We start from the raw sequence: 24,013 nt of genomic DNA on the forward strand, positions 1-24,013 counted from the left end.
CCAGAGTCAGTGGCGGGCAAAGGCGGATGGGGTACAGCAGACTTGTGGGAAATGTCTGTGGCCGGCGCTAGCAGCTTCCAGCGACGAAAGCTTTAGAAGAGAATTCTCTTCCACAAGGTGTTACAGTTCCACAAGACAGGCACTCTTCGACAGACTTTGATGAAATGACGCCTGCACTTTATTCCCCGAGGAGAGGGTCTTATATACATTTTGCAGTGGGTTGGGTCTAAAGGCAGATGCTTTCCATTGGCTTGGTCTGAGATGTTAGGGTTGCCTCATCTGCACGGGGAGGGGCTTCAGGTGTTGCCCCTAAATGACTGCTTGCCACAGTCCTCTCCATGGGGTGGTATGGTCTCATGTTCCAGGACAGGAACCTGGCTGGGAGTAGATTAAATGGCTACCGTCCTCAGATATGAGGATCACCAGGGTTTCTGAATCTGCTCAACCTTACCAAGTGTTCTGCTTGATGGCACAGTCCGCTGCCTCATAGTACTCCTACCACTGGTCTCTTAAAGACACAGCATCTCTCTTTAGCCCTGGGAGAGGATGGTTACTGAAGGGTAGGATTTAATTCTTTCTTCCCTCCCTCCTTTTCCCCTTTCAAGCAAGAGAAATGATACACATTTCTAGGGATTGAGAAATGATCTTTTCTCTTGGAAGTTTAGCTTGGAATGATTGAAGCATAGAATGGGGCTCCATTCGGTCCTGAGGATTTCTAGGTCGAGAATGACCAGTGGAGGAGGGGACATTTTCTTCAGTGGTGTAGCCAAGGAACACATGTCCCTGTGTACAACTGCCACCCACACTCCTGTAAAGAATCTCACAGAGTTAAAAAGAAAAAAAAAGACGTGGAAAGAGGTTTATGATGTTGATATGGTGGTGGTGACTGCCCAGATGCCCTCCTGCATGGACCCTGCAGGGGAAGACCTACGTTTTACAGTGCTTCGGGCCCTCAAACCTTATGTTTATATCGAGGAAATGATGTCACACCTCTGCTATGGTTTGAATGTAACCTGTCATCTACATAGACTCATGTTTGTCTCCAGCTGGTGGCGCCCTTTGGGAAGGTTGTGGAACCTGTAGGAGGCGGAGCCTTATGGAGGAAGAGAGCCTCTGGGGATGGACCTTGTAGCCCAGCTCTATTTCCTGTTTGCTGTCTCCTTCCAGAGTGCAGATGTAGTTGACCAGCCAGTTTTCTACTAATGATATCGCTCCTTTCCTGCCAACATGCATTTCCTCCTTGCTGCCTGTTTTCCCTGGTGGTAATGGACTGTATCCTTCTGGATTCATAAGCCAAAACAAGCCCTTTCTCTTTTAAGTGGCTTTGGTCATAGTGTTTTCACAGCGACGGAAAGGTAACCAACACAGTCACAGTAGGATAAAAGGTGTGAACCCACGTCTCGGTTTACAAACCTACCCAAACCCACCAATCACTAAGCTCAAAATCCCACCAATCCCTGGGCTTGGCTTTTGAAATCCCACCAACCCCTCCACCCTGTAAGTCCATACCCTGCAAAGTTCCTCCCCGGAAGAAACCGGTTCCCTGCCGCTCTTCAACAGAACAGAGGCAGCCCCCTTTTAGGGTCTTTCAGTAATTCTCTTGTGTAAGTAAGTTGGGTTGTGCAGTGTGACTTTGTGGAATTCCTTGGCTCCCAACTCCCTCTCAAAGATACAACACTTATGTTCGGAAGCTTTTCCCCTTGGAGCTGTGACACATACGGTCTGCTGTTAGAAGATATAAATTTATTGACGATAGTGTCTTTGTCTGGGTCACGGTGATGGCGGCGGCATTGGGGGCAGTGGAGGTGGTGGGGGTGGTGGTGGCAGCAATAGCAGCATCGCAAATCACTGTGTACATCACACAGTGGCAATCAGTTTACCGTGATTAAGTGAATAAACATATAACTGAGTTGTGTTGCAATAAGAAGTGGTCCTCGTGAGTGGCTAATGATGTGCTCTTTCATTGAGTATTCTATGCACCCAAGCTATATTGGTATACACGGAGCAGACAGTTCGTTAGGCGTCATGGGTAAAGCCTCCAGCAAGACCAGCGTGGCTCCTGCACGCGGAGTTTGCAGTCTGGGAGGAGATGCAGGCAAAGCACAAATCATTTCAGTGTACTGTATGTTTGAAAGGTACATTTACATTTTTACTTCTTTGTTTTTTTGGGGAAAGTAAATTGGTTATTATATTTGAAGGCTACTCAGAAGAGCTTGACAGGTTTTGGAAGGGAACCCAAGGCTTTCCAAGGAGCACATCAATTAGCTGCAGTTTTCCCTGCAAATATGAGAACTCTGACTGTGGGGCTGTAACTGTGGTGGGAGTTATTCCTCCTCATATAACAAGCAGGCTGGTGAGGCCGCGTAAGGATAGCCCCGGGAGGCTGTCAGTGTTTTGAGATCTTTTTAACCTTCTGCTCTGCCATCCCAGGCACCATGGCTATAAGGAAGGAAGCTCTTTTACCTCGGGCTTCCATTTTTTTTTTTTTTTTTTTGCTCATTTAAGAAGGAAGTAACAAAGAGGGAAATGAAAATCCTCCTGAAATCACTGTGCGATGTTTTTCTAAATGCTGTATATTGGAGTTAGGGAGATGGCTTAGTGGTTAAGAGCACTTTTTTCTCTTTCAGAGGACCGGGGTTCAGCTTCCAGCACCCACCTGGCAGCTTACAACTAATTGCCTGTATCTTCATTTCCAGGGGATCTGACACCCTCTTCTGGCCTTCACGCATGGTGTTCTATCTCAAACAAACATAGGGGCAAGTCTCACTCAGTGTTTGTGGCTTCTCCCAGCACTCCCAGCATTCCTCAGTAGCTGTGGCTCCTCCCAGCACTCCCAGCATTCCTCAGTAGCTGTGGATCCTCCCAGTACTTCTCAAGTCCCCCCCCCCCCCCCCCACCAATCCTAAACTTCTCCCTCCCAGGAGCTGGGTTTTCACTTCTCTTCCCCAAATCTGATCCCAGTGTAATTTAGTCATTTTAGCTATGCAGCCCTCTTGGCCTCAGGTTGCCTCTCTTGGTTGGTGGCCCCTCTCTTGCGCTCCCTCCCCCTCTCTCCTCTCGTAGTCTGGTTCAGTCCGCAGGTCTTGTTCAGACTGGACCCTTTCCTCTGCCTGCTTTCTCCCTATGTCTACAATGCAAATCTTCTCCGTACTTTAGGAGTACCCATGACATCCTCCTTTCGTTCCACGTTTTCACACACATGGGCATCAGGAGCACACACAGTGCACATGCATGCATGCAAGCAATCAAACATATATATATATATATATATATATATATATATATATATATATACACACACATATATGTATATGTATACATACATACATATATATACATTTAGAAATGTATATATATATACCATTAAACACCATGTGTTTACCATTACACACAGGGAGTCTGAGGATAAGCACCCTCCCTATTTATTTTATGTGAGCATGCATATGTGTGCACATATCATAGTGCACAGGTCGAGGTCAGAGGACAACTTGAAGGAATTGGTTCTCTCATACTTTACAGTCACCCACCCATTTCATATATGTCCTTTAAAGGGGTGGCTTGAGAGAAGGAGATGAATGGTTGAGAGAGCTTGAGGAACTTCACAGGTTTCTGTCCTCCTTGTAGGGACATGTATATAGTCTATGGTGAGGACAGAAAGGCTTAAGAGGTCCTACTTTTGTTTAAAGGGTCAGTTAAGTTGTCTTAGCAGATCTTCTCCATCAGCTGCTGGAGAACTAAAAAGATGTTTCCCTAGGATTATTCTGGAGAATTGCTGTCTTGATTAAAATCACAACCACAGCACAGTACTCCCATGAATTAACTCCTGCAAAGACAACCAAGCCATGAGTTTTGGGTGTAGAATGTCATCGCCTGTGCCCTGGACAGTTCTTAGCCTGACCCTACCTGCCCTTGTGGTTGGGGGTGAGTTGGCACAGAATCAACAATACAGACTCCAGGAGCAGGTGAGAAACGCTGCAGCAAACTCATCTGGGCACTGCTCCTTTAATACCCTCCATCCGCACTCCATTGGTCCCAAGAAAGTATCTATTCTAAACAGCAGTTTCTGATTGGCTAGCACTGTTTGCACTAGCAATCCTTTTCTCTCAGGCAGTCCTCAATTAGGTCCTCCTCCAGGAATGCTGGTGTCACAGTCCTCAGTCAGGTCCTCCTGCAGGAGATGCATTTGCAGCTGCACAGCTCCTAGCGTTTACATAAAGGCAGTCCTGCTAGTCCCGCTAGAGTGTCTCTTTAAAAAGATTATTTTAGTTCATGTGTATAAGTGTTCTGCTTGCACTATGTATGTGTATGTATACCTATTGTTCACAGAGTTACAGATGGTTGTGAGCCATGACATATGTGCTAGAAACCAAACCCAGGTCCTCAGTCCAAACAACAAGTGATCCTAACCACTGAACCATCTCTTCAGTTCAGATTATCTCCCAACCATCATCAGCGACATCAAATGTACACTGAAGACCGGCATCTCTTGTCTCTAGTGGTTCACATCCCAGTTTCCGGGCAAACATCCCCCTAATCCCTCTCCCTCCCCTTCTTTATGGGTGTTCCCCTCCCCATCCTCCCCCCATTGCCGCCCTCCCCCCAACAATCACGTTCACTAGGTGTTCAGTCTTGGCAGGACCAAGGGCTTCCCCTTCCACTGGTGCTCTTACTAGGATATTCATTGCTACCTATGAGGTTGGAGCCCAGGGTCAGTCCATGTATAGTCTTTAGGTAGTGGCTTAGTCCCTGGAAGCTCTGGTTGCTTGGCATTGTTGTTCATAAGGGGTCTTGAGCCCCTTCAAGCTTTTCCAGTTCTTTCTCTGATTCCTTCAACGGGGGTCCTATTCTCAGTTCAGTGGTTTGCTGCTGGCATTTGCCTCTGTATTTGCTGTATTCTGGCTGTGTCTCTCAGGAGAGATCTACATCTGGCTGCTGTCGGCCTGCACTTCTTTGCTTCATCCATCTTGTCTAATTGGGTGGCTGTATGTGTATGGGCCACATGTGGGGCAGGCTCTGAATAGGTGTTCCTTCTGTGTCTGTTTTAATCTTTGCCTCTCTATTCCCTGCCAAGGGTATTCTTGTTCCCCTTTTAAAGAAGGAGTGAAGCATTCACATTTTGATCATCCGTCTTGAGTTTCATGTGTTCTATGCATCTAGGGTAATTCAAGCATTTGGGCTAATAGCCACTTATCAATGAGTGCATACCATGTGTGTTCTTCTGTGATTGGGCTACCTCATTCAGGATGATATTTTCCAGACCCATCCATTTGTCTATGAATTTCATAAAGGCATTGTTTTTGATAGCTGAGTAATATTCCATTGTGTAGATGTACCACATTTTCTGTATCCATTCCTCTGTTGAAGGGCATCTGGGTTCTTTCCAGCTTCTGGCTATTATAAATAAGGCTGCTAGGTTCGCAACCTTCTTAACGATGCGATCCTTTAACACAGTTCTTCATGTTGTGGTGACCCCATCCATAAAATAATTTTCATTGCTACTTTGTAACTGCAAATTTACTATTACAATGAATTATAATGTAAATATCTGATATGCAGGATTACTGACATGCAGCCCCTGTGGAAGGGCCATTGAACCCCAAAGGGGCTGAGGCCCAAAGACTGAAAAACCATGGCTCTAGAGGGTGGAAAACTAGAGGAGCTTCAAAAGTCCACGATGGAAACTGTCCCTTACATAGGAGACATACTTTCCCTTACATAGGTATGTTCCATACCAGAGAGGGACTGACAAGCTGGGTCCCTGTGTAGGGGTATAGGGTACAGAAAGGAGGATCACAAGGGTACTAAAAGGTTTGTAGGTTGTAGTTTTGTAGGGTATCTGCTCAGAGCAAAGATTTTGTCACCCTGACTCACTGTGAGACATTTAAGTGCTATGTGACAGGCCAAGCCAATGAAAAGGTACAACTGCCACTTCATACTTTTGTCTTCTGTTATGACTCTGAGATAATTTTTCTGTGTGGACACACAATCCCCGATGGGGAAGATAAATGGGGAGAGGAGGAAGATGAGAAGAGGAAGAAGTGGAAGGAGGAAGAGGAGGGGGGAGGAGGGGGAGGTGGAGGTGGAGGGGAGGAAAGAGAGAGGGAGAGGAGGACAGGGAGAGGGAGAGAGGAAGGGACTGAAGAGGGGAGGGGGGAGAGGGGAGAAGGGAGAGAGGGGGCGGGAGAGGGAAGAGGGAGGGGAGAGGGGGAGGGGATAAGAAAAAGAGGGAGAGAGAGAGAGAGAGAGAGGGAGAAGGCAGACAGACCGACAGACACTCTGGCTTTAAGCCAGACTTCCTGTTTTTCAGCTCTCCTTCCAACACTGCACGTTTCTGTGGTCTTCCCATTTAACCTCTGGGCAGACAGACATCTTTGATGAACATACGCGATCCGTTTCTTCTAGTGTGCTCTGGGTGCCCCTCGGTCGTGTTGATTACAAGGCTGCCTGCAGACCATATCTTGGGTGTTTTATAATCAGCACCATGTATTTTTTTCCCCAAACCCTTGGGGGTGTTTCCCCTGCCATAACTTAGCCTTCTAGAAAGGCTGTAGCTGCAACCCACACACCCCGTGAGTCACAAGGAAATTTGATTCACAGCTAGTGGAGTCTTCAGCAGTCAAACCATCCTTAGTGGAAAAGATTGAGCTGAGGTGCAGTGAAGGAAGATGTGGTTCAGCTTGGACTCAAAGCAGCAAAATACTCTCTAAACCCCAAACTCCCGTTCTTTACATGTACATCTATCTGCTTGTTTAAGACAACATTGTGGCAGGACTCCTGGTCAAATAGCATGTAAGAAAATGGGTTCCTGAATTAAAGGGTAAGTTAGTTCACCTATACTTGAGGTTCCCCAGGCAGGCTGCTTTTGAAAGTGAAACTTTCAAAATGAGGACTGATTCATGAACCTACTGGAAACTTGAAAGTAAAACTTTCCAGTTTGCTAGAACCTGCCAACAAATCCTTCATACTTAAAAAAAGTTATTATTTTGAATGTCCCAGTTTGCTTTTTGTTGCTCTAGTGAATGCTATGACCACAGTTTCCTGAAGGGAAGGGTTTATTTTACGTCACAGTTGTAGGCACCAGCCCATCACTGAGGGAAGCCAGGGCGAACTGAAGGCAGGAGCAGAGACCATGGAGGAACGCTGCTTACTGGCCTGCTCTCTGACACTCCAGTTAGCTTTCTCATCTAGGCCAACTGCCTGTGTAAGGATGGTGTGTCACACGCTGGGCTGGGCCTCCAGACATTCCCACGGGCCAATCTGATCAAGGCAATGCCTCTATGGAGGCTCTGTCTTCCCAGGTGACTCCAGGTTGTATCAAAGTAACGATAAATTAATCAACATAACATGTGTGTGCCTGAGTATATGTATGTGCACCATGTGTGTTCAGGCACCCAGGAAAACTGAATCAAGATCTTTGTAAAAGAGAAGCTGCAATTAACTGCTGAGCCATCTCTCCAGCCCTACCAGTCTTTGGTTTCTGTGGTTGGTTATTGGAGTCTACAGAATATCATGGCTTGTGAAACACTTACCTTGGTTTCCAGTAGGTTCGTGAATCAGTCCTCATTCTAGTGAGTATCGATAGTAAACAAACTCCGGGTCGGAAGCTCAGGAAGCAGTGGGCCAGGCAGGTTTCACCAGGCATCTGTCCTGTTCTTCAATCTGGAGTCTGTAGGAGCTATAGTTACCTAAAGGACAGAATGGACCTGACATGCAAGATGGCTTATCTATGGCAGTGAGGTGATGTGGGATGTTGACAAAAGTGTCTGTGTGACCTCCTCAGCCTTAGAGCCACCAGACTGCTTACATGGCAACTGGCCTTTCCCTAATTAAACATTCCACCAGGACAAGGTGGAAGTTATGTCGGCTTTAGCACAGACACAGAGAGAGGCATTGGGTAACTCAGTCACAGACCCACCCACCATCTTGAAAGGAGGCTGAGATTCCCACATCACATATCATGATGCGCTGTGTCAGAAAGAAGCCATCTGAGTCTTGCCAGTGTCAGGGTTTATTGGGTAACAATAAAGCCATGAGGTACAGTGGTTTCATTGGCACTAATTTGCCAGATATTCCTTGGCTCTGTCTGAAGCAAAACCAGGTTCTTTTATCCCAGTCTCAATTACAATTATTACCTCTCAGACCATACAATACATAGTAACTATATCTACATATAAGTGTGTGTGTGTGTAGCTCAGAGTGACTACAAAGGGTTAAAGTGGCCAGAGAAGATAAAGTTGGAATATAGATAGAAATGGGTCTTCCTCTCCCCTCCCTCTCCCATCTCCTCTCCCCTCCCCCCTCTCTCTGTGGGCTATGGTGAACCAGATTGGGGGGGGGGTCTCTGGGGAGTGGAGCAGAGAGCTTCAGAATTGAATCCAGCTACAGAGGCAAAGGGTTGGAACCAGGCAAAACAATGGGCAGATGGCTGAATGGCAGGTTCAGTTGGAAAATACACTGGGCAGGTGACAATTCAAGTAGGGAAGTGTAGACTGAGTTCTGCTGAAGCCCTTGTGACAGTCAGCAGTTCTCTGATGCACACCGTGACTCAGCACATGACAGATTGGTTGTCACTGCAGTGCTAGGTGTCCACATTTTTTATGAGGTTCAGGTGACAGAGTCCTATCCCTTTCTTGGTCTGGTGTATGGTAAGTTCTTAGGTCTGTTTTCTTGGCTTTAACATACCCATGTGCCTGTACAGTTCCAAATCACCCTGATAAATTCCACACTCACATATGGGATCTATTAACTGATCTGAACCAAATATGCTGGAAAGTATTTTTGAAAGAGAAGAAAAGCACCTTCTCTATCCTAAACAATGAGCCATTTATTAGTCCGTGATTCCTGGGTGGTGCTGTTCTCATGTCCAGTCAGGTGCAGAGTCTCCTGTCTTCGAAACAGAGTAAAAAACGGTAGAGAACAGATTCTCTGAGATCATCTCAGGATGCTCTTCAAAACGACTGTTTCATGGACTGTGAAGTAGCTCAGGTCAAGACACACCCTGATTCTAATTCTGTAGCCTCACACAACTGTACCATGCAAAACCAAATCCAATTGCAACAGCCGCAGACAGTCTGCATTAAGGTCTCCTGGGCTCTTCTCTGGGCACTCACGTCCGCCTCTGCTGGTGTCTGGATATCACCCGGCAGACATTTTCTTTAGCTCTTCCCTCTACTTCCTTTTAGTGATGTTCCTGCTATTTAGAAAAGTTGCTGAACATTTCTCTTCCTCTTTTAAATATTTTTTTCCAGCATATTTGATTCAAATCAGTTAATAGATTCCAAACATGAGTGTAGAATGCTTGACTATTTACAAGTTTTACCAAGGAGAGGTTTTAAGATAACAGGCTTATTCTGTGAAATGAATTTTATGGTGCACATCATTTTTCTGTGTCTTTACCTCAACAACACCTCTTTCTAGCAGTAGGATGAGATTTCTCTCCAGTAAAGCACCATGGGAGATTTAGGAGGCAATTGTAATTGGCCGGACCAATTTAGAAAGGGAAACTAAGGGAGCCTGTTCAGCACCTGAGAGGTGGCTCTTGGCCTGATGTTTTCAGGCTGTGGTGACCGATAGGTAGACCTCGTAAAAATACATTCGTGCTTTGAAAATAGATAACTGCCAATAATCTTCAGTCCAGCCTGTACAGCCTTCCTATGATTAGCTCACAGTTTCTTTCTAAGATGCCCAGGCCAGCCTTGGAGATGGGAGCATGTGAGTTGCTGATGTGAGCGGACTAGAATTGACAGGCTAGAAATGGTCATAGTTAGAGGACCCAGGCCATCCCACTAAGCAGGACTTATGCAGAGAGGGTGCAGGTAGGGCAAGAAGGCAGCCATTCCCCTACGTTATTCCTTCTCTTTCCCTGTTTGGATATTTCTAGTTCTCAGCTGGTTGAATCCATGGATGTCATCTGTGAACAAGGAAGGGCGACCGTATAAGGACCGGGCAGAGCAACAGCCTCTTTTTAAAGGTTCCCACTCCTTACTTTTCTGTGCTTTTGTGCTGACTTCTAGTCTTTTCTGTCCTGCTTTGAGTTGGCAGCTGAATGTCGTCTTTAGAATATTACATTTGCTTTGCATGAACTTTGCATGGAAGACTCTGTCTCAGTATCTACAGGGACAGAAGCTGGGGCTTTGCTGAGTTCACAGAACAGGATGCATGATGTTCTTTTTGGGTTTATATTATCAGAGCAACTTCTCAGACAAATTAATTACCAGCGTATATCAAAGATATTGTTCAAACTTACTGCCAGGGAAAAGGCATATCAATAAGGCAATTTAAATTTTCATACTTGATACGGAGTCTTGGAAGAAAAGGGACATAAATAATTCACTGTTGGTTTTATCTGAGTTTTCAGGTAAAGCTCATTAGACATGGGTGGGGTGGGATTACAAGGTCCATTCTTAGTTTAGATGTTACAGGTATGGATGGCTGCTCGTGGAGAGAATCTTAGGTCTGTTTGTTTGTTTTTCCAGGAATGGGGTCCCTGGTAGGTTGCTATGATGTTTTGCATATGCTTGGCCCAGGGAGTGGCACTATTAGAAGGTGTGACCCTGTTGGAATAGGTGTGTCACTGTGGGCATGAGCTTTAAGACTCTTGTCCTAGCTGCTTGGGAACAAGCCTTCCACTAGCAGCCTTCAGATGAAGATGTAGAACTCAGCTCCTCCTGCACCATGCCTGTCTGGATGCTGCCATGCTCCTGCCTTGATGATAATGGACTGAGCCTCTGAACCTGTAAGCCAGCCCAAGTTAAATGTTGGCTTTTATTAGAGTTGCCTTGGTCATGGTGTCTGTTCACAGCAGCAAAACCCTAACTAAGACAGTTGCCTATGATACAGTGGACATCCCTACACCCATATGAATGTAGATAACACTAATTGGATTCAGTGGGAATAACCATATATACATGGAAATGAGGCTGAAGAGGGATGAGGGGGGAAGGGACTTGGGAAGAGTTAGAGATGTTGGCAAATAAGAGGTAGAGTTGATAAAAATAAAACAAATTCATATATGGAGGAGAAAAAAGCCAGATCATTAGACACCCCAGGAAATGTCATTGATAAGCAGCTTCCAAGACCGGAAGTCAGTTGTTGGATGTGTAGGTCAAGGTCCTGGTAGAAGGCAAATGAGTCATGTGACTTCAATTGAAGAAGAGACTCTTAGCTTATATGCTGAACTTGGGGTTAGTAACAAAGGAGAAAGGTAGTTACAGTCATCAAGGGTAGTCATATGGGAACCATTCCTTCTTCCAGGCCTGAAAGGACAAGGGAAGAGGACTGGTGTTAGGACCCAAAGAGAAGATCTGCATGTAAGGAACGTGGTACCAGGAGCTAAGGCTGGGTAAGGAGTGTGTACTTAACCAACCATACCATTCTGCCTTTTGCTTTCTCCTGCTTCCTGTTTGGTGACTCTCACAGGCAAACCCAACTCATGCTGAAAGAAAGGCCAAGGACCCCATGGGTGCAGGAGTTTCCAAGCCTGAGATGTGGAGGAGGTAGGGCCTTGGAGCTAACAGAAGACACAGGGCAGGGAATTTCCTAGAACAAACTCTGGAGTTCATTAGGGACTATCAGAAAATAGCTGGTGCAGTTAATGAGAAGAGTAGTTATTTCTCCAAAGGAGCAGCTGATCACACCAGACCATGAAGTTCAGCCTCGGTTCTGGGACACCATCCTTCTTTTAGTATGGGTACCAGCAATTAGTCTGATTTTGGTTTTATTATAAATGGTCACTGGGTAGGAGGCTCTCTGCTTTATCCAACTCTGTTACAGCATTGCCAGGAACTGATTTCTTCTTCCTTCTCCCCGTTTCTTCCTCCCCCTTTCCCTCCTCCTCTATGTCTCTTTCTTCTTTCTATTCCCTTCTCCCCCTCTTCCTCCTTCCCTTACCTCTTCCTCCTCTCTCTTTCTCCCCTCTTCCTGTTTCTCCTCCTCCTCCTGTTCCCCTTCTTTTCCTCCTCTCCTTCCTTTTCTCCTCCTCCTGCTTGTGTTTAAAACTTTACTTCAACATTTTCATTCTTATAGTACTATACTTGTATTGGTTAATAGAAACCAATTATGTTTAAGTTACCCACACAATTTTGATTAAGTCTTGTCACATGGTCTATAGTTTAAAAGACCAGGAGGTAGGATACCCCCTTCCCTGTTGCAGTTTGTTGCAGTTTCCTCTCCAACCCGAATTGGCCAGTACAAAGAAAACGCAACTCAATTAATATGAAAACAATCTAGCGTCTAGATTGGGCAGATCCACCCTACACTGTCCTATTCCTAGCTCCCAAATCCCTCATCCCTTGCACCTTTTATTTGCCAGGTCTCCAGCTTCTCCTTCTCCCAAGACAACTCTCTCCTCCTCGCTTCTTTCCTTTCTTCTCCCCTGACTCCTCCCCCTCCTGACTCCTCCCCTCTCCTGACTCCTCCCCTCTTGCTCCCAACTCCTCCCTCTGCCCAAATCTCGAGCTCTTGCCTTTATTTTACAAATTTAGAGAGAGCTCCAAGGCAAACCACAACACCTCCCTATTGGAGGGAATGTGTCTCTGAAGTTTTAGGTTTTGATGTTTGAGTCCAATACTGTGTAAAAGATATGATTTTCCTTGATCATTCCAGAAAAATAAAATTCCACGGTGACCTCCAATTTGGCTGGTTTGGGTTACACTGTGAAACAGTGTGAATGTGAGATTAAAATTCAGTGTTGCTGAGGTCTGGACAATCTTCTTACCCTTGTATCTTCCAAGTAAGAAAGGGAGAACCAAGCTTCATTCTTTGAAAATGTAGGGAGAAGATACAAAACCCCATGTTATATAAGTAACCAAGAGGTGGCTGGAGGTATACAGAGGATATGGACAGGTTATATTCAAATGCTACATCATCTTGTAAATGGGACCGGACCATCTGTGAGCACCTATGAAGTCCTCAAATATAATTCCCTGCAGGAACCAGGACTATGGTACTTCTTGACTTCCCTGTGGGATATGACACCCGTCCACTACTTTGTCTGGAGACACTTCTGCCCTCAACTTCTGTAACATCATACCTGTTACTCCACACACCCCTCCCACTATACTTACCCTCCATCCTTCCCTGGCCATTGACCACTTATGTTCACTAAGTTCCTGGGTATTCTTCATTATCCACACTCTTTCAGAAGTCTGATATCTGACTTAGCTCTCTACCTGGAAAACACACAATCCCTTTTTTTCAGTGTAAAGAAAACTGAAAAGAGTGAAAAGAGTCACTTTCAGACTCATGGTCAATATATTCCGAAGTCTGGTTTCTCCCACTCATTCTTATTGAGAATATGGACTTTGAGGTTAGATGGCCTTTAATTAACAGTCTAGCTGCTGTGAGCCAGTTACAGAAATATTACAGCTTCCTGTTTTCTCTTGGTCTCAGTCTTCACTTACGTGATCTGAGAATCACTTAAACAACTCCAGGACATGATACATGTCTGATAAACGTCTAGTAGTTATTAACATAGTTATTTGCAATACAACTTATCTTGAATTGTTACTATGGTCAATAAATCTTTATCCAACACTGACGGTCATGTGCGATCTGGTGGCCTTTCTTCTTCCCAGTTAATACATGTGCCCTTTAAAGACAAAATAGTTCTGATGCCGAAGGAGTGGCATTTGAAACCCCAAGCCAGTCATAGGTGACTCCTTCAAGGCTGGTTCCTTTGATTGACACTGTTGTCCGTCCCCTCCCCCATGCTTTTTGGTGGTCCTCTTGGTTACTGACATTGTCAATTACTCGCCCAGGAGTCCCTCCTCCTTGCTAAGAGAAATCAAATTTTATTTAATTACTGGTTGTTGATGTTTAATCAGGTACTAGCCTTTACTTTAGAGAAGGGCGTGTGGTACAACTCTAGCCAATGGAACACATGGAAAGTCACTTGCAGTGTTCCTGGAAAAGGACTTTTCTAAAGCAAATAAAGCTGGAACAATCGGTCTCCCAGCCTTTGGGTATTGGCAGGTGATGCTTGAAATTATGACCATCTTTCTCCCATGATGTGTCAAGACTGAGTTTATATCAACACTCTCAGAAATGAAGAACACAGAGAAAGAACTTGGTTCGTGACATTGTGGGTTAGCCAAAAAAAAAAAAAAAAAAAAAAAATCTAGCCTGCTAAAGGGTTTGTGGCACTGTGGTTGGTTGAATCCCTTTGTTGCCCAAATCAATTAGAGTTAGGATTTCCATCATTTCATTAAGAAAATGTCTAAGTGATTCAATTATGGGTCATGGCAAGTGAACATCTCCATTACTGTTTTAGATAACAATTACGAAGGATTCTTTTGGTAAGTCATCTTTTCTAAAGTCACACTAGCAATTCTGTTCCTTCACTTGTGGACTCTGGTGAGCTCAAAGGAGCCCCTGAATGCTTCAGAACATTTTCTTTCATCAAACCTAATTCTGAAAGTCTAGGTGCAGACATGCAACTTTCCTGTGAAGGAAGGATGGTCTTCAGAGAGGTGAAAAGGTCTCAGGAACATACTCAGAACTGTCCTCCTCTGGGGACAGTCAGGGAGGAAAGCTCTCAAATGCACAGCTTCTGCCTGGGCTCCCAAAGAAGAGCAGACACCGTTTCTTGTCATACACATCAAATAAAAAAGCATATCTGACTTTTGAAAGAAAAAGATAGTGTAGTATTTCTTTAAAGGCCCATCAATCAATCTCTCACAGACTAAATAAGAAAAAGCTGAACTGACATCTTAATGAGGCATAAAATTGGGCATTGGCAGTGTGGCCTGAAGCCATTGTAGTTGGGCAAATGATGTTGACAGGGTGTTTACAGTATTGGAGGGAGCACTGAGGTGATGTGTCTGATTCCTGAAAAGGGGACTAGATCCTTAATCCTTAGCTCTTGCTGACAGGCTGGGTTCCTAACTCACTGGATAAACAAATTCATCTCCAGCTTCTTCTTTTCTGTGTAAAAGGACACAATGACATTGGCCTAGTCACAGCAGGCCTGGGCTCAATGATACACTAAAAGAAAGACCTGGCACTGGGATGTGGGAAACCCGGACCTGTCTATTAGCAGTGCTGCTCTCTTTAAAGCTGGGGTAAAAGACGGAGAAAGTCTTTTGAAGCCGCCCTGTGGTGTTATTACCACTCTTTGCTCTATGGCAGCCATGTGGGGAAAGTCATATGACTTCTTTTCTTGCCTGATATAACTCTTTGAAGGCAAGCAGCTCATTTCCAGTAGGGACCCCCTTAAATCTTTTCCGAATGTGCCCTTCTCTCCACATGGTACATATGGAGATCCTGGTTGGCTGGCTTTAAGGTCCGATACACCTCTGGACAGTTGGATTCCTTTTTTGTGAGGCTCTAGATCAGTGGTCTTAACCTTCCTAATGTTGTGTGAAGGGCCCAGCTTAACATTACAAATTCCATTTTGCTTTCAGACTTCGTTTTATGATTAACTTGCCCTCTGAATGAAATCAGCAACTGGAAAAATGCCAACTTGTTCAGAAGCCATGTCACCCTGGCGACATTCACAATTCTCCTGGGCAAATAGCCACTCCTCTTGTAGCAATAACCAATCCGGTCTTAAGGGTAAAGTACCTAATGTCTAAAGTAGATTGATTAAGCTAGCAACCATTGTTCATACCAAGCTGAAATCATTACTATCCAATAGAAATGTGCCAATTAAATATCAACCAATCATGTAACTGCCAAGTTGGAAAGTCTCTCATCCTGTTACCATGATAATTAGGCAAAGCTTGTACCAACTCCTTGCACCTTTCATACCTTCTGTTCTGGAGAAGTTGGAGGGTCTGAGCTGGAGCTTAAATAAAGACTCTTTGATTTTGCATATGAGTTGGACTCCTGGTGGTCTCTGGTAGTCTGTGGGGGACCTCGTCTGGTCATAACACTGTGACCCTTTAACACAATTCCTCATCTTTGTGGTGACCCCAACCATAAAATTATTTTGTCACTATTTCATAACTGTATTTTTGCTGCTGTTATGTAAATATCTGAGATGCAGGATACCTGATATGTGACCCCTGTGAAAGAGTCATTTGATTTCCCAAAGGGGTTGTGACCCACAGGTTGGGAACCACTGCTCTAAATAAAGTTTCTTGAAGATTAGTATATCACACTATTTGTGTGTGATACATGACTTTGAATTTGCAGGAGTCAGAAGGAAGGGGGTCTCCTCTGTCAATGAAGAGGTTCTTTTGAGAAGGGCCTTGGCATTAATCAGAGCAGTCCCATCAGCTATAAGTGAGTCTGAATAGTTCTTGCTGGGAGGAAGATATAGAGTAAAAGTAGTAATTGTACTTTTCATGTGTGTGTCAGTTACTTTTCTATTGCTCTGATAAAATACCACGAAACAAAGTGGATTACAGAAGAAGGAATTTATTTTGGCTCACAATCCCACAGGGAGAATCTATGGGAAGAAGAGAAAACATGCCAAGTGGCTAGGACAAGACACACCTAGAGAAGACATGTCAACCAAATGCAGGAAGCACAAAGACCAAGTAGGAAGTGGGGGTAGTGCTAGAAACCTTCAAATCCTGCCTGCAGCAGACTTCCTCCTAAAAGGCATTTAAAGGTTCCACAACCTTCCCAAACAGTGCCACCAACTGGGAACCAAGTGTTGAAATGCAGGAGCCTATGGAGACTTGTTTCGATCAAACCACAGTATTTTACCACATTTTCTTTTAAAGCCCATCCTCCAGGGAACTGCTTATCCACAGTTATATAAATAAAAACACAGTTCTTGCCTTGATACAAGTAGGATGTTTCAATAATATCTATACAGAAATAAAATTCTATTATTATTAAAATAAATGAGCATTGATAGATATCATCTTAGTTACAGTTTTATTGCTGTGAAGAGACACCATGACCAAGGCAAATCTCATAGAGGCAAACATTTAATTGGGGCTGGCTTACAGTTTTAGAGGTTTAGTCCATTACTGTCATGGCAGGAAGCATGGCAGCTTACAGGCAGACATGGGTGGAGCTTAAGCATGGGAGACCTCAAAGCCCGCTCCCACAGTGGCACACTTTCTCCAACATGGCCATACCTACTCTAACAAGGCCACACCTCCTCACAGTGCCATTCTCTGTGGGCCAAGCATTCAAACACATGAATCTATGGGGCCTGTACTAGGGTTTTCATTTCTGTAAAGAGACACCATAACCAAGACCACTCATAAAGGACAACTTTCATTGGTGCTGGCTGATATTTTCAGAGTTTCAGTCCATTATCATAATGGTGGGAAGCCTGGCAGCATTTTAGACAGGCATGGTACTGGAGGAACTGAGCATTTTAAATCCTATTCTGAAGTCAAACAGGAGAAGACTGACTCCCATGTGGCTAGGACGAGGAGGGTATCAAAGCTCACCCCTACAGTGATCCACTTCCTCCAACGAGGCAACATCTATTTCAACAAGGCCACACTTCCTAATAGTGCCACTCCCTGGGCCAAGGATATTCAAACCACCACAGGGGCCAAACCTATTTAAACCACCACATAGCACTACCTGGCCCCATAGGCTTATAGCCATAACATAATGCAAAATGCATTTAGTTCAATTTCAAAATTAGCGACCACAGTCTATCACAGTCTCAATGTTTAAAAGTTCAAAGTCTTTCCTGAGATGCATGCAATCTCTTAACTGTAATTCCCTTTAAAATTAAAATCAAAGAAGAGATCACATATTTCCAGCAACACAAAGATTTACATCCAAACATCATAGTGAGGAAATACTGGACCAAAAGAAGGACAAAAACAAGCTTATTGAACTCCAAACTCCGCGTTTCCATGTCTGACATCCAACTCCTTTCAGCTTTGTTGACTGCAACACAACTCTTTCTCTTGGGCAGGTTCCACTCCCTGCTAGTAGCTTTCTTCAGCTCGTATCCTGAAGTTCTGAAATCTCTAACATTTTGGGGTCTCCAAGGCAACATCAATTTCATAGCTTCTTGTTTTAATGTCTGGGATCCACACGTGATCTTCTGGATTCCTTCGAAGGGCTTGGGTCATTTCTCCAGCTCTGCCTTATGTAGCAATGTAGGTTCTGGCTGACTCCACTACACTGTGCTGCTGTTCTTGATAGTTATCCCATGTTACTGGCATCTCTAATATGCTGGGGTCTTCCACTGCAACTAGGCTGCATTTTCACCAGAGTCTCTCATAGGCTCTTTTCATGGTGCCAAGCCTCAACTTTTTGACATGACCTCTTCAGTCTTGGGCCTTTAACTTCCACCTTTACCAATGGCCTTTCATGGCCTCTCCTAGTGCCAAGCCTCAGCTGCTCTCCATGACCCCTTCATACTTTCAACATCCGCACTATCTAATCCTTACACATTACCAAATCCCAATGCCAGCATGAGGTCTAGCTCTAGAACACAGCTTCTTTCTGCTCTCAGAAAACACTTCTCAGAAGATTTTACCTCAGTGATGCTGGTCTCTTCTTAATCACCACTAATTTCTTAGCTCCAGCTAACCAGCATCAATTGTCCCAGAAACCCCTTCTATTCTTGACTCTAAAGCCAGAACCATGTGGCCAAATTTGCCAAGTTCTGCTGCTTGCTGGTGCCGGAAGATGTCCCTCTTGTTCTGTTACATCTTACTCACGAAACTGCATGCCTCTGTGTTTTGAGCGCTGTAATTAAAGGCATATGCCACCATGCTTTTCTTTACCTGGACCTTGCTCTGTACCAGACTGGCCTTGAACTCAGAGATCTGCTTGCCTCTGTCTCCTGGGATTAAAGGCATGTACCACCACACCTGGACCTAAGCTTTTCTTTATTTCTTTTCACAAGATCTTTGTAAGCACAGCCACTCTGCCTCAAGATCTGGACCACAGGTGTGCTCTCCACTTCTGGATTGTAGTTCATTCCAGATGTAGTCAAGTTGACAACTGAGAATAGTCATCACCATCCTTCTCTTGTCAATTTGACATACAATCATACCTCTTTATGTCCAAATAAAAACAATAACAGGTCATTATAATTCCTAATATGACATAACTAACTCTTGTTGAACTGTAAACACACAATTAAGCTTAGCTGGCCTGATCCAAGGTCACCACTCCCTTAATTTGTTTATCTCCTTGAAGACAGGATTTAGCTCCATTATACTTTCTGCTGCTCCTTTAATACTTGAACCATACATTTTGCATTTTTCTTTTCTAAGTTGGCTATGCTTGGTCAAAATGCTCTTTGCGAGAATGAACCACATGACAGAGTCTCTGGTAGGCTATTTTGAGATTTCCTTCCTCAATGCTATTAATCTACATCTCTTTAGCCTCAGGCAAACTCTTTAGACAAGGGCAAAAAGCAGCCACATTCTTTACCAAAATATCACAAGAATGACCACGAGGCAACATTCTAAAATTCTTCTCTGGAACCTCTTGAACCAGGCCTCCAGAATTCAAATCACCCTCAGGACCAATGTCTTCTATATTCCAACTAGGATGGCCCATTATACTCCACTTAAAGTATTCTACTGTTTTCCAAATCCAAAGTTCCAAAATCCACATTTTTCCAAACAATGGCATGGTCAGGCCTATTACAGCAATACCCCAGTCCCTGGTACCAACTTCTGTCTTAGAGTCTTATTATTGTGAAGAGACACTATGACCAAGGCAATTCTTATAAAGGCAAACATTTAATTTGGGCTGGCTTACAGTTTCAGAGGTTTTGTCCATTATTGTCATAGCAGTTTACAGGCAGACCTGATGCTGGAGGAGCTGAAATTCTACATCTGGATCAGAAGGCAGTCAGGAGGAGACTGGAATCCCACACTTAATGCTTAAGCATAAGACATCTCAGAGCCCACTCCTACAGTGACACACTTCCTCCAACAAGGCCACACCTCCCAACAGTGCCCTTTCCTGTGGGCCAAGCATTCTAATACATGAGTCTATGGAGCCAAACCTATTCAAACTACCATGGAGAGTAACATTTTGTATAACTGGAATAGAATACTTCTGAGCTGTTGCAGTAGACAACTGTGACTTCCACTAGTGAATAGAATCCTCTTTGTCCCCTAGGAATGGCATCCTCACTCTTTCCTCAGGATAATATCTTCCCTTTTCCCATGAGGACATGTAACACAAGCATTTAACACATGTATCACAAGTGACTCCAAACAGAAGGCTGAGATCTCCCCTCCTCCAGACAATCATGGGAAATGGGAAATATGAAAGGCCAGAACTTCAGAAAGATATTGTCTCCACAAGGGGAGAGCCTGTAACAAAAGAACCATGACATGTAATACTCAAGAGACAAAAGCAGAGAAGCTGAACTCATGTGATGGTTTTTGAGTTCCCATATCCCCCAGATGACCACTCTGCCATGATGGCTCCCCCTCACGCAGCCTGAGAGAGCCTTGACCACTAAAGCCACTTAGAATGGGGGGTTCTCACTTTGCAATTGACATTTGGATTCATATTGGTTGCCTTATAGCTATTTGCAGTTGCTGTTAGACTAATCCTGGTGTTGTTTGAATGTCACTCAGCTTCCCAGCAACCAGAACTGTCCTTGGATTTATTCTTGGTATTGGTCTTCTACCCTGGGCTTCTAGTAATAGCATCATTTATTGAACTTCTTGATATATTTTTCTTTCTAGTGTGGTTGAGAGAAAGTCTACAGGGGAGATTTGTCCTGGTTTATGGTTTCAGAGACTTAGGTTTGCGGTTGGTTGGCTCCAGTGTTTTTAGGTTGGTGATGCGTTTGATTGTCATTGTCAAAGGTATAGTTGGCTAGAGATGCTCACCCCATGGCAGCCAGGGAGAAAGAGTCTCCAGTAACAGCAAGGGGCCTGGGCTACACATTACCAAGAGCATGGCCCCTGTGACCCACTTCCTCGTAGACCTTGCATCCTAATTTCTGTCACTTCCTAATATTGCTACTATTTTGTGAACCTGTCAAGGGTTTAATCTATTGATTAGGTCAGTGCTCTCAGGAGATGATCAGTTTCCCGAACCTATCACCTGGCAAGTAGGCCCAGAAGACTCATCCTTTAGAGGTTCTGACCATGACAGTCATCTTTCTGCTCTTGCCTGGTCTTCTGGAAAGCACATGGACTGCACACAGGAGAATGCAGATCACTGGCCCGCGTGCCTGTCAGGTTACACTCTCAGGGCTTCCTTCTGGCAGTCACTCGAATTTTAACCCACAGTCCTAGCACTAGACCTCCTCCTGGCATTAGTACCTGCTGCTCCTAGGAAGACTTTATGTCACTTGTCACTAGATCAGTTCCTGTCTCCATGTACTGAGAGAAGATGACTGTGAAACAGTAAGTGGAACATGGCCATTGGTCATGTGACCTGGCACGTTTACCCTTCTCCCCCGTTCATTCACTGAGCAAGTGTCAGCTCAAAATTGAACTCTTTGCCCTTTGGAAATTTGAACTTATATTCTCTCATCTAAGTACTGAATAACTGGGGTCCAACCTTGCTAGACTTCTGAGATACGATAAGAGCTGTGCATTCAAGATGGTATGGCTGTAGATAAATTTACCTCCTCTCTTCTTCTGTGGTTTTGGAAGGTTGTAGATTTACTAAAATCCAGCACAAATCAGAGATCAGAAACATATATTTGAATAGAACATCATTAACTAGTTAAACATTTCCCTCTTCCCCCCTCTTCCACCAGAGGAGGGAGGGTTCTAACGAGGCCTGCCCATCTCCTGTAGGGCAAACTTATTTGTCTCATGCCATTTCGTGCCGCTATCCCATCTGGGCCATTAAACAAATATTTCCAAGGGATTTCTTTCATTTTAGTGTGGTTGCTGATGGATATACAAATGAGAAATCCTGGGAAAAAAGCTGTGATTACAAAGGTTGATTGGCTGAATTAAACGAAGTTGGAATGTTGCCAGTCTAGAGTCACACTATCTTAGGAGGCTGGGTGGTGGTGCCAGTACATATCTTTAATTCCAGCACTTGGGAGGTAGAGGCAGGCAGATCTCTGTGAGTTCATGGCCAGCCTGGTCTACAGAATGAGTTCCAGGACAGCCTGGGCTACACAGAGAAACCCTATCTTGAAAAACAAACAAAAATTATCTTGAAGCATCTTTAACCCACCTAACAGCAACTTATTGTCCACCTCTGTATGTGATTTAATGTCTTCGTGACAATTAGGTAAGTTCTTTACAAGCAGACAATTTCCAATAACCAAGGGGCTGAGAATATCCACGGACAGCATCTAAGGCCATTAGCAACATTTTTGCTGCCCCCTATAACCACCTACCTGATACATTCATCCATGTAGTCGAAAGTCTGTTGTTTTATGACCTTCTTTGTTCTATTTCTTAAAAAGCCCATGGAGTCGCTACATCTTTAGAGCGTGGCGTTTGGGGAGCGTCGAATCTGTGTTTTCCGATCTCACTCTTAATTTGGCTTCAGAATGAACCGTCTCTTTAAGGTGAGAACCGTTTCTGTGGCTGACTGTTTTGATACTCGAGCTGAAGGAGAGTAATAACATAGACACAGGAGTCAGCTTGGAGAAATAAGAAGCCTTTCCCATGCCCCGTGACCTCAAAATAGTAGCTCCCTTCTGGCAGCTATCTGAACCCTGACCTGACCCTGTTCCCATGCTGCCGTGAGGAAGCTGGCTTTCCCTTCACTTGCAGGCAGACAAACGTCACAATGTTTGTAGATTTCTCATGGATCTCTGCATAGACCCGTGGCAATCACTGACTTAAAACACTTAAGAAAGTTCAAGGCTGTGACAATAATAACTCACTCGTCACAGGGCAAGCTGGATCTCCACAGCAGCTGATGATGGCTCTTTTAGCGAAAGGAGTCAAGGTGCTGTCTGTCCAGCAGAGGGCACAGGCCCACCTCATCCCCAAACCAAAGGACTGGTTCCGGTGTTGGCAAGGGGAGGGGTCTCCTCCTCCTGTGCCTGGTCCCTCTGCTGACCTGTGCCTGGTTTGTAACTGCACTCTTTGCCTTGGATTTCTTGAGATTTTGGTTGGGAGGAGAGCCTTTGATGACTGGGTCACCTCTCTAGCTCATCCTTGGGATTTCTTAAAGCTCCATGGAAAATGTTACATCCAGGCTCCTCCTGAGGCATTCGCCATCCACCATCTCCCTCTTCTTCCACAGATCTCCTCCAGGATGCAGGAGATCACCTCAGATGTCGTCTGGATTGAAATGTTAAAAGTTAAGCATTCTAACCCAATGAAGAAGACAATATTTGATCTTTTTGGTTTTGTGCTTCTGTAATTTAAAAATTATATGTAAAATTATTTATTAATCATACTTATTAATTATACATATATATGTGTGTGTGTGTATGTGTGTGCATGTGCATACCTCAGTACATGTGTGGGAGTCAGAGGACCACTTGTGGGAATTGGTTCTCTCACTTCATCATACGGGTTCTGATTTCAAGCTTAGGCCTCAGACTTAGCAGCAAGCAGCCTTACCCACTGAATCTTCCTGCTGGTCCTTTGGGTCTCCTGTAGCTCACACTGGCCACAAATCTCTCTATGGCTCAGCATGACCTTGAACTCCTGACCATCCTGACTTAGTCTCTCAAGTGCTGGGATGACAGGCATGGGCCGCTATACCCAGGAAGTCCTGTCATTTCACTTGAGAGACAGTGTGGAACTCATCTAGGTACCTGCTCTCAGAGGAGCAGTTTATAATGAAAATCATCACACTAGCTTACTCCTACGATTCTAGGAGTAAATATTATATATGGGCATTTTCAACAAAGGAATGAGGCCTGGCTAGTACAGGGCCAGGAATCAGATCACAGGGCAGGACTGGGGTTTGGGGGAGGTAATTGCTTTGCTTGTGGTAAATTTTCCTTTGGGAACCTGGGAGGCACAGGAACCACCACCTACCCTGTCCCACAGCAGTGTGCAGAGCAGGCCACATGTTGACTAGTACTTCCTGGTGACGGGCGAGCTCCTCTTCCCTCAGAAACCTTTAATTTAGACACCTTGCTTTGTCTGACAGAACGGGAGGGTCTTACTTCAGACCCCTGCTGTACTGCTTGCTGCCGAGTTGATTCCACTCAGGATCTCCCCACCCCCAC

General features: G+C 44.6%; 2 long non-coding RNA genes across 3 annotated transcripts; one reads left to right on the forward strand and one right to left on the reverse strand.

The window, feature by feature from the left end:
• Positions 1-7,987: 7,987 nt before the first annotated feature.
• On the reverse strand, positions 7,988-22,427 carry LOC148005381 (uncharacterized). Of its 2 annotated transcripts, none has more exons than XR_015623192.1 (3): positions 19,645-19,782; positions 13,065-13,169; positions 7,988-9,910 (listed from the first exon to the last, which is right to left on the reverse strand). It is a non-coding gene; the product is annotated as an uncharacterized LOC148005381 (long non-coding RNA). The 2 variants fall into 2 exon arrangements; XR_015623193.1 differs by lacking the exon at positions 19,645-19,782 and adding an exon at positions 22,210-22,427 and having other exon boundaries at positions 7,995-9,910; positions 13,065-13,165.
• A 250-nt stretch (positions 22,428-22,677) lies between these two features.
• Positions 22,678-23,162, forward strand: LOC134479449 (uncharacterized). The gene is made up of 2 exons (XR_015623194.1): positions 22,678-22,896; positions 23,074-23,162. It is a non-coding gene; the product is annotated as an uncharacterized LOC134479449 (long non-coding RNA).
• Positions 23,163-24,013: the final 851 nt, after the last annotated feature.

This window comes from Rattus norvegicus, chromosome 6 (genome assembly GCF_021556685.1).
Source record: "Rattus norvegicus strain SHRSP/BbbUtx chromosome 6, alternate assembly SHRSP_T2T, whole genome shotgun sequence".
NCBI classification, from domain to species: Eukaryota; Metazoa; Chordata; class Mammalia; order Rodentia; family Muridae; genus Rattus; species Rattus norvegicus.